Source organism: Melanotaenia boesemani, chromosome 10, assembly GCF_017639745.1.
Source record: "Melanotaenia boesemani isolate fMelBoe1 chromosome 10, fMelBoe1.pri, whole genome shotgun sequence".
In the NCBI taxonomy this organism is placed as follows: domain Eukaryota; kingdom Metazoa; phylum Chordata; class Actinopteri; order Atheriniformes; family Melanotaeniidae; genus Melanotaenia; species Melanotaenia boesemani.
This window is the reverse complement of record NC_055691.1, coordinates 13,537,235-13,550,608: the sequence shown is the minus strand read 5'-3', so window position 1 is coordinate 13,550,608 and position 13,374 is coordinate 13,537,235.

The following is a 13,374-nucleotide window of genomic DNA, read 5'->3' as shown; positions in this document are numbered from 1 at the left end:
TTCTTCTGCCTCTGGTTCGGTGAATCTTCGTCATAGCGAGATGAAACTTCCAGCTGTGGAATCTGTGAGATGTGAGCTTTCAGTAGAGGAGCCGTTTGTTCGTGTTCATGCTGTCAGGTGGAGACATATTTTTCGGACTTTGTGTACCTGGTATTTGAGTTGTTTGTTGTCTTACCTGTGTTTGTTGGTGATAGCAATGGTGTTACTGAGCTGGTAGCTGAGATTCTGGACTTTCTGTGGATACCACACGTTTACAGTTGCACATCTGACGCTACACCCGGAAACGAGATTTTAACTCCTTAACTCCTGGTAGCGGAGGCTGCAAGTGCAGTCAAACTAAAAATAAAACTTTAGAGAATTAATAGGCCAAAAATCTGGACAATGAAGCACTAAAGGTCCATGGATATATTATGAATATATCTCTCTCCTCACCATCTAGAAGCTGTGAGATTCTAATCCTGCTTTCTGTCTGTTCACCTGATGCTGATATTCATCACATGTTGTTTCTTCTTCTTTAGAAGGAAGCAGCTTCACAGCTTTAAATTCATCCTGCTGACTTTTTACCTGTTAGTTAGTAAATCCTGAACATGTCTTCCTTCTTTCTCATAAATATTTGATTTTATAAATATATATGAAGAAATATTTTAACTGTTGTTGTTTAAAGAGAAAACAGATGCAAAGTCTTTTTTGTGTTTAGTGCAGGGGTCTACAGCCTTTCCAGTCCAAAGAGCCATTTTTCCCTCAGCCAGCTACAGACTTTCTTCTAAGGGATGTAGATATTTGTGGAAAATGATGTAAAGTAAAAGAAAAAAAAGTCCCTGGTTTCCAACTTAATGACAAGAAAGATAGTTTTTAAAAATATTTTAGCCACGTATTTAGAGGCATTGTGGAAGGTCCAGAGAGCCACTTACAGCTCTAAAGTTGCAGGTTGGAGACCCCTGATGTAGTGTTTGTAAACCAAAACTTCCTGCATTTTCTTTATATAGCCGTAGGCCTTCTTTTAAAAGAGACATTTTGCGCGTATCAATGCGATTAATCGCAATAAAAATTTTTAATCGTTGCCCAGCACTACTAAAAACATTATTCAACAAGTTAAACCATAAGAACCCAACATGACATATTTGTCACATTCAATTTATAGTTTAAATTTTTGCTCAAAACACAATCTGATACTTGTCTTCTGTCCCCTAATTGATATCCAGAAGCAGAAAATCATATAATATTTTTAATATACCACATGATAATAAATGGTAGATAAAAATGATAGTAAAAAAAAATAAATAAATAAAAAATAAAAACTTGGACAGTGAAAACTGCTAAAAAAAACTACTTCTCCAGTTATGTATTTTATAAGAAAGAATTGCATTGATTGACTTGAAGCTACAAGAAATGAACAAGGCTGCAAATGTGACAGTGACCAACAAGCCCAGCCTTTTTCTTAAACTGTTAAGAGAAACACTTCAACAACTGTATAATAAAACCAATCAACGAGTTTTTCTGTTGCACTGTGCAAGAAATGAAGCTCAACGGCCAGTGCAAAATAGAAAGGTCCTAAACTGCTATTCAGCAAGTCTATTTTTTAGAACCTGAGCTTTTTTGGACAGGGTGCCCCCATCAAGCTCCATGATCACCTTTTGGACAACTTCAAAGAAGTACCTCAGTTCTGTAGGATAGTCCATGGTTAGGGCATACAGCAGTCCAAAGAGGATGGAAATGGCTAATGGAACACTGTCCATTTCTTGGATGACTATTTGGCCTTCCAGGATGATACCGATGTTATCTGGCTTGGACTGGGCATCATGTTGTTTGGCAGTGAAGATTCCCACTGTAGTCTCTTCCATGTAGATCTCAAAGAGGGCCTCGCTGTTTCCCTGCAAAGTGACAGAGACTTCTTATACTCCTTGACAGCACACATGGAAAAAGTGGGTGATGCATGGTGTGGTCTGACAAATTAGTTTTGTATATAAAGTTTACAGAATCTAAATCAGAGTAGATGATATTTGAAAAAAAAAAAAAAAATTGCCTCTCAAAACATTTTATTGATTACAACACAGAGTCATGATGTGACCTGTTGTTCAATAACTGACAATATTTTGTAGTCTTTTGTACAATGAGAATTGTTCATTTTTTTTGGAATACTTGAGCAAATATTATGGAAAAAAATTACCAAAACAACTTCTTCCTACTGGTAAAGTGCATATTCCAACATCAACTGTTCATTCCCAGTCTATTTTTTCCAAAAGCCTGAACAGATAAAAGAAAAGTGGAATTAACACTGGCAGAAAATCACTCATTTAAAAAGGCACAGTACACTTTAGGATTGTGGTCCATACAATCACTCCTCAGCAGCATGCCAATAAGTGATTTCTGAAGTAAAAAATTTAACAGTGACATCACTTGATGAAAGCGATAAGGAGAACTTTGTAGAAAAAGTAAATCCCTCTGTATTAACAAGAAACTTTAGATTTCAATTTTATATATTTAAAAAACCCTGAAAGTTCCATTTTTTTTTCTTTTAAAAATTTAAATGCACTGATGCACAGACCTACATTGTTTTCAGCAAATGTAGTGTATGCTGGTAAGGAACAGATTAAAAAAAAAAAAAAAAAAAGTTTTCCATCCTTGAGTGGTGGGTTTATTTATTTTTTTATTCGGACCCTTCTACATTTAATTTGCGACTCCTCACCTAAAACCTGCTTCCTACACAAGCAACTTTTACTCACCACATGCTCTTTTATCAAGTTTTGAGGGTCTTCATTCAAGTAGATACACAGTGCCTTCAAAATGCACTCCCTCCCAGCATCTACATCTTCATCGCTGGATCCCTGGATGTAGATAAGATTTTAGTTTAGTCTTAACCATATTTGATGCATAAAAACACATTAAGTCTTTTTCTTTCTCATATTTTCCTAATAGTCATCCTGTTATACTCTGGCTAAAAAAAATCTAATTGTCATTTTCTCACAGTAGATTAACTTTAATTTTACACAGTAAGAGGAATTCCTGTGAGTTTTGTTAATTTACAATTCACAAATTAATTCACAAAACTGCACCTGAAGTGGAGTGTATGATTGACACGGAGAATATCCCAACCAAAGCAAACTCGCTTTCATTTGCCAAAAGCATGATACATGGGTGCTAAGGTAGCACCTCACCCAACCATCTCAAAGAGTTGTAACAATTATCCTTTCATTACTCAAACAGACTGGACGGGAGATTGATAATGTGTAGACCTCAAATTAATTTGGGTTCTGCCAGGTTAGATTAGTTAGCCAAAGCCAGACTAGATTAACAGCCAAAACCAAGCTTCCCTGCTGGCAACAGTGGGAATTACAGTCAAAACAAGCACAGAACTACTACAGTATTTGAGGAACATTTAAGAATTCTGAAGAAAGAAAAAGAGAAAAAAAAAGACAAAAAAATATAAAAAGCATTGGTGGTAGCAAATCAAAAATATACTTCTGCAGGTCTTTGTCTATTTACCAGTAAAAGGACCCCAAAAACTTTGGTTATGTACATTCAACCTGTTTTTTTTTTTTTTTTTTTTTGGAGTTTGTAAATTCACAAAGCGTGCAAGGGATTCATCTTGCTAGGCAAAGTTAATGGTTTACACCACATTAAACACAATTTTGCCCAATATACATCTATTAGGCCCTTTTAGACATGGTTTGTCCTGATTTGAGCTTGATGTGGGACTTGGAAGATCAATATTTCAAAGTGAAGCAATACTAAATGTACACAATAAAAAATTGGAGCACCTCAACAAAAATTCCTTTGTCAACAGGATTTCTTAAAATGGAATATATATATATATATATATATAGCAACATGGCTTAATTTGCCAAAATATAGGTTACATGTCACTCTCCCCTTACATCTGTTAAGTTATCCATCTGTTGCTTCAGCTTTTCCCCAATTTGTCCCCCTATTTTTGATACAGGGCGAGTAGTTTGTCTGATAAAATGTCCAAGCTGAGACAGGAAACGTGACTGAATTGGAAGGGTCGTCAATCTCTTGAACTCAGCATTTATCTGAAAATCAAAAGTATAAAGCATACACAATTTTTTATATATGATTTTAGAACACTCATTTTTTTATTCAGACACACAGCATATTTTTGCCAGATAATGCGACTTTTGGCACTAGGGTAGTAACTTGACCTTTAAAAATATAATCCATCACCATTCTGGAATCTATAATTTTCCATAAATTTTTTTTTTTTAAATAAAATTTTAATTGCTAAAAGGTTTGCCGCACATGTGGCTGTTGCCTCAGTCTGCTTGATCCTGTTCATGTTATGTCTGTCATTTGTCTTGCTCTTGGACGGGTTGTACTGGAAGTAAAATTTCATTGTGCTGGGACGCTGGTTCCATGACAAAATTTTATTCATTCAATTATTCCCCCTCACTCATCTATGGGGGGGACATAAAAAAATTTAAAATAAAAAAAAAACATACCTCATCTACATCAAAACAGGGCTGGCCACGTCTCTTTGAAATCTTGGACCCATTGGAGCATCCCGCACCACCTCATCTCTTCTATATGCGAACATCTTGTCCATCTTTGCTCTAACTTTCTTTGGCCTTTTCTCTTCTTTATGTCTGCTAGTAGTTCCACTCTAACTTTTTCCAAACTAACTTCACTTTCACCAGTTGGAAATGCGGGGGAATAGTTCACCTCGCTTTGGTTTTTTGATTCCATAAGCAGTTTGGCCATTGCATTTCACTACTACCTCAGGGCACCCAAGCTTCCTCAACTCTGTGTGGTAGTGTGCTAGCTTAGTTTTCAAACTGTTTTTCCATCCTACATAGCCACTTATTGAGCCTCCCTCTGACAAACAGGGATGCGTTGAGATAAGGGCCTCTCCAACACTGTTGAACTGTTTGTTACATAAACCCTATTGCGGACTATCTCTTGGATAAGCGCCTCAAGGATGTTTGATCGGAGTTTGACATCTGGAGTGAATCTTTTTCCTATTCCCTGTATTCTTTATTTGCTTGCTGAAGCTTCAACTCCCTATCGTAGGAAAATTCTGGAACAATATATGTAGATGGCCAACTTTCCTTTGAGGTAGAAGATTTGGAACTGGGGGAGGAAACAATGTCTGTCCACACTTGATAACGAACCTTCCTCCAATGGGGCGGCAGCAAAATATGAACAAGATGAGGAAACTGAAGACGATGCTTATGAAAGAGGGATGACTTTGATAGTGCCTCTCTGCTGGAGCTCACGTGTTTTGGTGAGATTCATAAATTCATTGTCAAAAAGTGGGTCCATAAATTGAATTCTCACATTTGACGTCAGCCCACACTGACATTGGACTTCTTTCACAAGTTCATCAACTGTGTCTGTGCATCCATTTGAAAGGGTCAGCCTTTGGCTGGTGTTGTCCAGAAGGACAACTTTCAAGAGAAAAGGCTTGTTCATTCTTCTCACTCTGTAAAATAAAAAAAGAAAGAGGACATAAAATAAGACTTAATTAAAAAACAAACAAACAAAAAAAGATTTTTCTTTTAACAAAACATGCAAGATCTAAATAATAATAACTACAAAGACCCACAGAACACAGACAAATAGGGTTGGGCAATATCTTATTTTTTACAGATATACAAGGATAAATAATTGTACGACAAGAAATTGTCTTTCACAGGAATGAACAAAAAGGCTGATTTAAAATGGAAAAAAAAGCTGGGGACTCATTTTGTGCAACTGTGCAGCACACTTTATCAACACAATACAGTCTCATGTGTGGCAAAGCGTAGTCCAGCGTGTGACGGAGGAGCAGCAGAGATGACAAAAGACCATTAAAAAAAACTAGCGGCTTTTGTTAAGTAGTGAAGTTTCATGAGAAGAAAGTTTTTCAGAGCCTTTTGTGCTCCTCACACTGCATTACAAGGACAAACAGCAGCAGGAGCTTACAAGGATAAGCAAAGGTTACAAGGGATAAGCCATCAATTGGAGAAGGGCAGATTTAAGAATAGATGACCACTTCTCTCTACCCGGTCCCAAAGGAGATGCTGCTTCCTGCCCTGCGACTTAATATGTAATTTGTAATAATATGTAATTTGACAGAAAGGCTTAACAAACTGCAAAAAAGAACAACCAAAAACAACCAAGGTTTTTTGAAAAATACATTCAAGAGTAAGACCCTTGCTCCGGTAAGGGGAGTAATCTATACTGAAACCAAGAATGTTTTGACCAAAAATCTTAAAACCCCAACCATAACAGTCTTTTGAAAGTATGAAACCCATGATGAATTTACATTAGAGTTAGTTTAAAGTAATGCATGTTTGTTTGGTGTTGCTACAGAGTGAATACATGGTTTACTTTGTACTTATCTACATTGGCAAATAAATGCATCTGGTCTTGCACAATTGGCTGCCAAACCCTGCATTGTTGGTGCCGTTTTGGATCGATAAATGCACAATTTGAGATGAGTATTTAGTTATAAGGGTATGTTATGTTTTTTTCCCCAAAATTATATAGTAATGAATAGTGATAAATGCTTAAGTCTGTATTGCCCAACCCTACTTTTAAAACTTGTGAAACTTGCTGCTTGTGAATTAAAATATAAATGTATACATTTGTCTATGCTACCCCAAAAAATTAACTCTTTAAAATTACCATCCAACACTTAATACATATGTACTAACTAAACTACAGTTTATCTATAGTGATCTTGATAGAATCCCCCCTCTAATTCAAAGAACAGACCTTTAATAACAATATGCCTTTTTAATGTCACCATGCGTCTGAGTACTCGGCAAGAAGATAAAGGTCAGCCATTTCCTTAAGCTCCAAAAGCTTTAGCTCTCTTGTTGGTGATGTGGTTATTTCGCAGGCTCTGTAATGCTCAGTGTACCACCCGCACAGTAGTCTCACTATAAGATGCAGCTCCTTTTTTATGATAGACAAGTGAATGATCTCAGCAAACTCTGGCATGCCACTTGTTGACCCATGTACACCTATCATGCCTACATTGTAAGTTATACCACCTATGGTGGCTACTTTTGCAAGATGGACTTGAGTTATATTTAAATAGTTTGTTTTTACCGCCAAAGCAATGTCTTGATTCAAAAGATGCACTGGGTACTTCCATTGCAATAGGAAGATGACTTCAAGTGAAATGCAATCATGAATTGGTGCTTTGTAGCAAGAGTCAGTTGAATGTTTTTAAAACAACTGGTATGCTTGACAGTCTGCTTAAAATAACTATGCTTAGCTTCAAACCTAAGCGTCCATAGCACTACCAGTGGACCAAAACACCTTATCATGTAAGGGTAGTGCTCAATTAGGTGACGCTTGGGCAGCAGTCTGACTGCTGGAAATGATTCCTGGTATTGTTGTCTGTGCTCTGTAATCTTACTTTTAAGGTAAACCATGGTTTCATCAGTATGTGTTGGCGCAACAATGAGTTCAACAATGTCTTTTAAATTCATTAACACCAACCAGGCTTGTTCATTTTGAGCCACCAAATGACCAACAAGAAAGGAAAGAAGCCTTAGCAAACTCCAGTTCTGCCTTCAAAAGTTTTCCGAGCCGAGAAGTTTTGTGGTACAATGTGAGGCTTATTTAATTTGTCTGACCACTTATAGGGGAAGGCCAATATCGCATTGTTCAAATCACTGATGGTAAAATACTTTTTCGAAATCAGCGATGACAAACAATAAGCCAACTCTACAGGCAAAATGCCCTCAAATACATCATGAGCCACATCAGGTGGATAACCTGTCAGAACATGGAAATGTGTGAGGTGCTTTGTAAAAACACACTCTCGTTTGACTCCAAAACAATGATTCCCTTTCTCAAGAGCTATTTTTAAATGGTCACTATGTTTCCCTTTGCTATGTAGCTCAAAAGCACCAAAGGCTACACTGTGACAGTCAGCATAAACACACTTATAATGTGTTATAATATGATAATAGCACCACCAATTACAGACTGCCTCTGAGAACCGTCTGCCAGTTCGCTCTTTCAGGGACGCCCGCTCACATTCAAGACTTTTCTCCTGTCTGGTGGAATCATCTCCCCACATCCGTCAGACAAACAACCTGTCTGTCCACTTTCAAGAAAAGACTCATTTGTTCCGGGAATACAACAGCACTTAAATAACACATTGTTACTATAAGTATAGCATATTATAAGATATTATAATGGAATTGTATTTTAGTTTTGAATGCAATGTATTTGATAATGTACAAGATAATCTGTTATTAGATTACGTGCTCTTTTCGATTCTGCCATTGGCCGCGATGTACTTACTTATAGCACTTGTGATTCATCACCAGCCCTTACAAGTTTGATGAGACATCTTGTTGTTTCCTATCATGGTGTTATGCACTTAATGTAAAGCTCTTATTTGGAAGTCGCATTGAATAAAAGCATCTGCTGAATGTAATGTAAAGTGCGTGTGTGTGTGTATGTGTTGTCTATGGGGACAGTTCAGAGGGTGACCCACTGCCCACTGATGTAGGCTATCCTTGTAGCTTATTAGAATAACTAGGTCACCTATGTTTGAAGAAACTAGCGGACTTTTTAAAAATCTTTTAGCATAAGTAAGTGGGGTTAAATTAATTCTCTGTTTTTTTTTTTTTTTTAATGGAAACCTTTAATCATTTAAAACAATTATAGTTTTCTCTTTTTTTGTGGTGTCCCCCTCTATGCCAGAGAGTGCATTGATAAAATAAGAGCAGAATTCCCAGGTGAACAAGGTGAGTTTTGCCTTTGCAGACTGGACAGATGTAGGAGAATCCACCAACTGGAGCTCTCCTCTTTCTGCCCCTCTGCTATAAAAGCATGTACTACTAAGAAGATTGACTGTGTACATCAGACTAAATGTGCACCACTATCAAATTAATTAACTCCCAGGACCTCTCAAATGTCACATAGGCTATAACATTGTAACATTGTGTAATTAAATGAAACATGCATAAGCTTTTTTAACTGTCTTATCCTCTTTGTATCCGCATGCACACACATGCTAATCTAAGATTATTGCATTGTCAATTCAACAGGAAAGCGGAGGGGAAGAGATAGGGAATGCACATGAAGAGGGGGACGGAAATAGAATGGGGCTGCAGAAGGAGGAAGAAAACGTTTGTTTTTGGTTGGTATCCATACTATGATAGACTGTGTTGGAGAAAACACTGTGGTTTTCCTTCCACGCATGTTCGTTGATTTGGTCAGTGAGAACAAAAAACTTCTCTCAAAGTCAAGATATTTATTCTTACAATTAATTGGAAATGTTACAGAATTCTGGGTTCTGAGACTACCTCACCCTCTCTGGTTACAGAGGAAGGAGTTCTGCTGCTGATAGCCAAAATCAGAACCCTGCTGCTTTCCCTGAACCCAGTAATTAAACCTTGTCTAAACTAAACAGTGATTGGATGCTATAACTAACTAATCAACTGTTGCGAGGCAGAGTTTCTCTGCATCTTCTGCTATTAGACTCGTCTGTCTGCTTCAGCTCCCTCTGAGGTTTCTGTTTCTGCAAAAACAGAAGTACGGCCAAAAGCATCCACATGTTGCAGGCCAGACATTTCCCTAATACCAGTTTGAATCTTTAAATGTCAGCTTCTCATTTTCTTAACTTAGAAACCTAAAGCAACGCATGTTAATCCAAGATTACACAATCTTCTTGTTAAGTGTGTGTGTGTGTTATTCTTTCCAACTTGCAAATCTGCAATTAATTATTTTCATTAATGTCATGCACAAGTTATACATTTAAAGACAAATTTAAAATAATATCTAACAACTGTCAGTAGACTCATAGGCAATTTACCCCATGTAAGTAATTATTACACAGGGTGCCTTTTTAAAAAGTAAAGAGCTTTCAATGGATCGACCCTGATTAAATGGTAAAAAAAAAGAGACAGATGTTGGTTTTATAGCTTGCTCTGCATGGCCAGCTATAAGGATAGTTTTGACAGTTTTCTATATAACGTGATATCCCAAATGGCTTTTTAGTCAAATCTGTTCCCCTTCTTCCACAAAATAGTGCCTACAGTTTTAAAGTTCGCAGTCTTTTACTTTATTTTCTTCAAGTGTCCTGTCTTCAGGAACACCTTCAAATAACATACATATATCAAACATAACTATTAAAGCTGTAGTCATTATGATGCAGGAAAATGACTCATATTCATGCTGTATCTTTAGAGTCGGTGTTCTATTTGGACCCTCTTTTTGTGAATGGCTGTATTGGGGTGGATTCATAGCACAAAAGTACCATTCATGCTTTTCAGTATATTATCAAGGCCTTCTGTGATTTTAGGACATGTCAGACACAGATCCTAAACAAGCAGTTGAGAGGGGTAATGTCGGCTTGCTAGAGCAGGAGGAAGAATTTCCACATTCAGTGGTAATAGACACTGTCGTGATCACCTGATCACGTGATTACGTGATCCGCGGTCCTGAAAAAATGGATTACGAAATCCGGATAGCTTTTATCCGGATTAAATTTTTTGAACAACCGGCCCAAGCAGATACATTATTGCACCTATATTAATTTGGCAGAATTAGCTACTGGAATAGAAGGTATGGGTCCCTGGGCCGATTGCTACAATATTTCTGTATATTCTGTGAATTAAATGATCTAATCAAAAGGATATTACCTTCATACAACCTCCAATATAAAAAACATGCACTGAAATAACTACTATGATATGGCGCTATATAAAATAAAACTGAATTAAAATTTGATTACTATTGGCTATGATCCACAAAGTTTTTGTCCATTTCTATACAGGTGGACTTCCGATCACTCTTCGGGATGTCCTCATTTTTGCAACAGGCCTGCAGCAAATCCCAGTAATAGGCTTTGACATTTAGCCACAGCTGACATTTTTGCACCCAGAGGATGGACCGGCCAGATTTCTGGAGACAAACACATGCTCACTGGTGCTCCACCTACCTGTGTTCCAGACCGATGTTGAGTTTAAAAATAACATGGAAGTGTATGTTTGGAATAGGTTCTTCTCATCAGTTTGGGCAAGCTTGAATATTTGATTGTTTTATATTTGAAATGGTTTTTATTTTGTAATGAAGGTGTGTTGACATTCACAGTCAACACACCTACATTCTGGCGCCTTACTCATAAACTCTCTACTCTACTGGTTGACAAATGTTCACATCTCATATCTTGCATTGTTAGTGCAGGATCTTGCATTGCATTGGCCTAAATAAATAGCAACCTCCAAAACCCTGCGCCTGGACTCTTTTTGTCACAGCCTACAGTCAGTTGTGGCAAACACTTGATAAGCAATTGGTTTTGATGGATTATTTTTAACATTTGATGACAAGCAATTGTATTTGGTCTGTTCATTTGTATTAGATTTGTGTGATTTTGAGACTAATTGTTCATTCCAAGACATTAAGACAGAAAGTTGAGGACCTCTTCAAAAATATCAGTTTCCAAACTGTCTTTAGCTAACCGCATTTATTAAAAAAAAAAAAAAATTAAATAAAAAGTTTCCCGTCCAAAAATCACAATGTTCTGCCATCTGCATGGGTTTTCACAAAGAGAAACATCGGTTCTTTTTCTTCTCTCTTAAGTTCCAGACAGAAAACTCTTCATTTTAATAAACCCGCTCTCTCCTGATTACATCAGACGCACCACTGCAGCAGGGAAGGACGCATTGGACTCATTAACGTGCGATTAAAAATATTAACGGCGTTAATTTAGCGTTGCGTTAACGTGCCCAGCACTAACGCATTAATCACGCGTTAACGATTATAAATGCGGTTTTAATTTATGCAAGACAGCAAAGGTAAGACATGCTTTCTGACTTTTACAAATGTAAAGCATAAATCGGGTCTTCTTCTGCCTCTGGTTTGGTGAGTCTTGGTCATTGCGAGATGAAACTTCCAGCTGTGGAATCTGTGAGATGTGAGCTTTCAGTAGAGGAGTCGTTGGTTTGTGTTCATGGGGAGACATCATCTGTGTTTACATATTTTTGGGACTTTGTTGTTGTAACTGTGTTTGGTTGTCATAGAAATGGTTTTGCTGAGCTGGTAGCTGAGATTCTGGACTTTCTGTGTTCAATTGCACATCTGACACTACACCCGGAAATGAGATGTTAACCCCTTAACTCCTGGTAGCGAGGCTGCAGGTGTAGAGGTGAAGCTAAACAGTCAATCTAAGAATAAAAGATTAGATAATTTATAGGCCAGAAATCTGGATAATGAAGCACTGAAGGTGCATGGATGGAAGTTATTGTGCATATTGTGAAGCTGTGAGTTTCTAATCCTGATTTCTGTCTGTTCACCTGATGGCTGATATTCATCACATATTGTTCCTTCTGTGTTTAGAAGGAACCAGCTTCACAACTTTAAATTCATCCTGCTGAATGTTTACCTTTTATTTAGTAAATCCTGAACATCTAATCCTTCTTTGACATAAATATTTGATTTTATAAATATATATGAAGAAATATTTTAACTGTTGCTGTTTAAAGAGAAAACTGCTGCTAAACCTGTCTGTGTTTAGTGCAGGGGTTTGCAGCCTTTCCAATCTAAAGAGCCATTTTTACCCCAGCCAGCTAAACAAAACTCGTTTAGAGCTGCAATATATGACCTTTTCAGAAAGGCAACTTAATGTAAATTTTTAATGAAGAGCCACCATAAGATATTTGTTATTTTTGAAGAACCACATTTTTATTTCCATTTTTAGGTTTTAAAATAAAGGAAAACATAAAACCTTTATAAAAAGAAGATGATAGACAGACTTCCTTCTAAGGGATGTAGATATTTGTGGAAAATGATGTAAAGTAAAAGAAAAAAAAAGTCCCTGGTTTCCAACCTAATGACAAGAAAGATAGGTTTAAAAAATATTTTAGCCATATATTTAGTGGCACTGTGGAAGGTCCAGAGGTTGGAGACCCCTGATGTAGTGTTTGTAAACCAAAATTTACTGCATTTTCTTTATATAGCCGGAGACAATTTATGCTTAACAATGCGATTAATCACGATTAATCGCAACATGTCATGCAATTAATCGGGGATTAAAAATTTTAATCATTGCCCAGTACATATTACATATATATGTACACAGTGGTCCCTCGCTATAATGTGGTTCACTTTCCGCAGCCTCGCAGTTTCACTTTTTTTTTTTTTTTTTTACATCGCATTGTGTTCTGCATTCTGACTGGCTGTAGACCACTGTCAATCTTTAACAGTTCCTGTGGCCTATAATGTCAAAAAAAGATGCTTCACATTTTTTATCAGTGAGTTAATGTTAATCTCTAGAATCAGACCTTCTTTTGATATGACTCATTAAGCTTAAAAAATTTGATGAATTTTCCCTAAATGTATATTCCAGCCTATTCATGAAGACCTGATGAAAATGCGCACATACAATATAAGACTGTAGTAAGACAG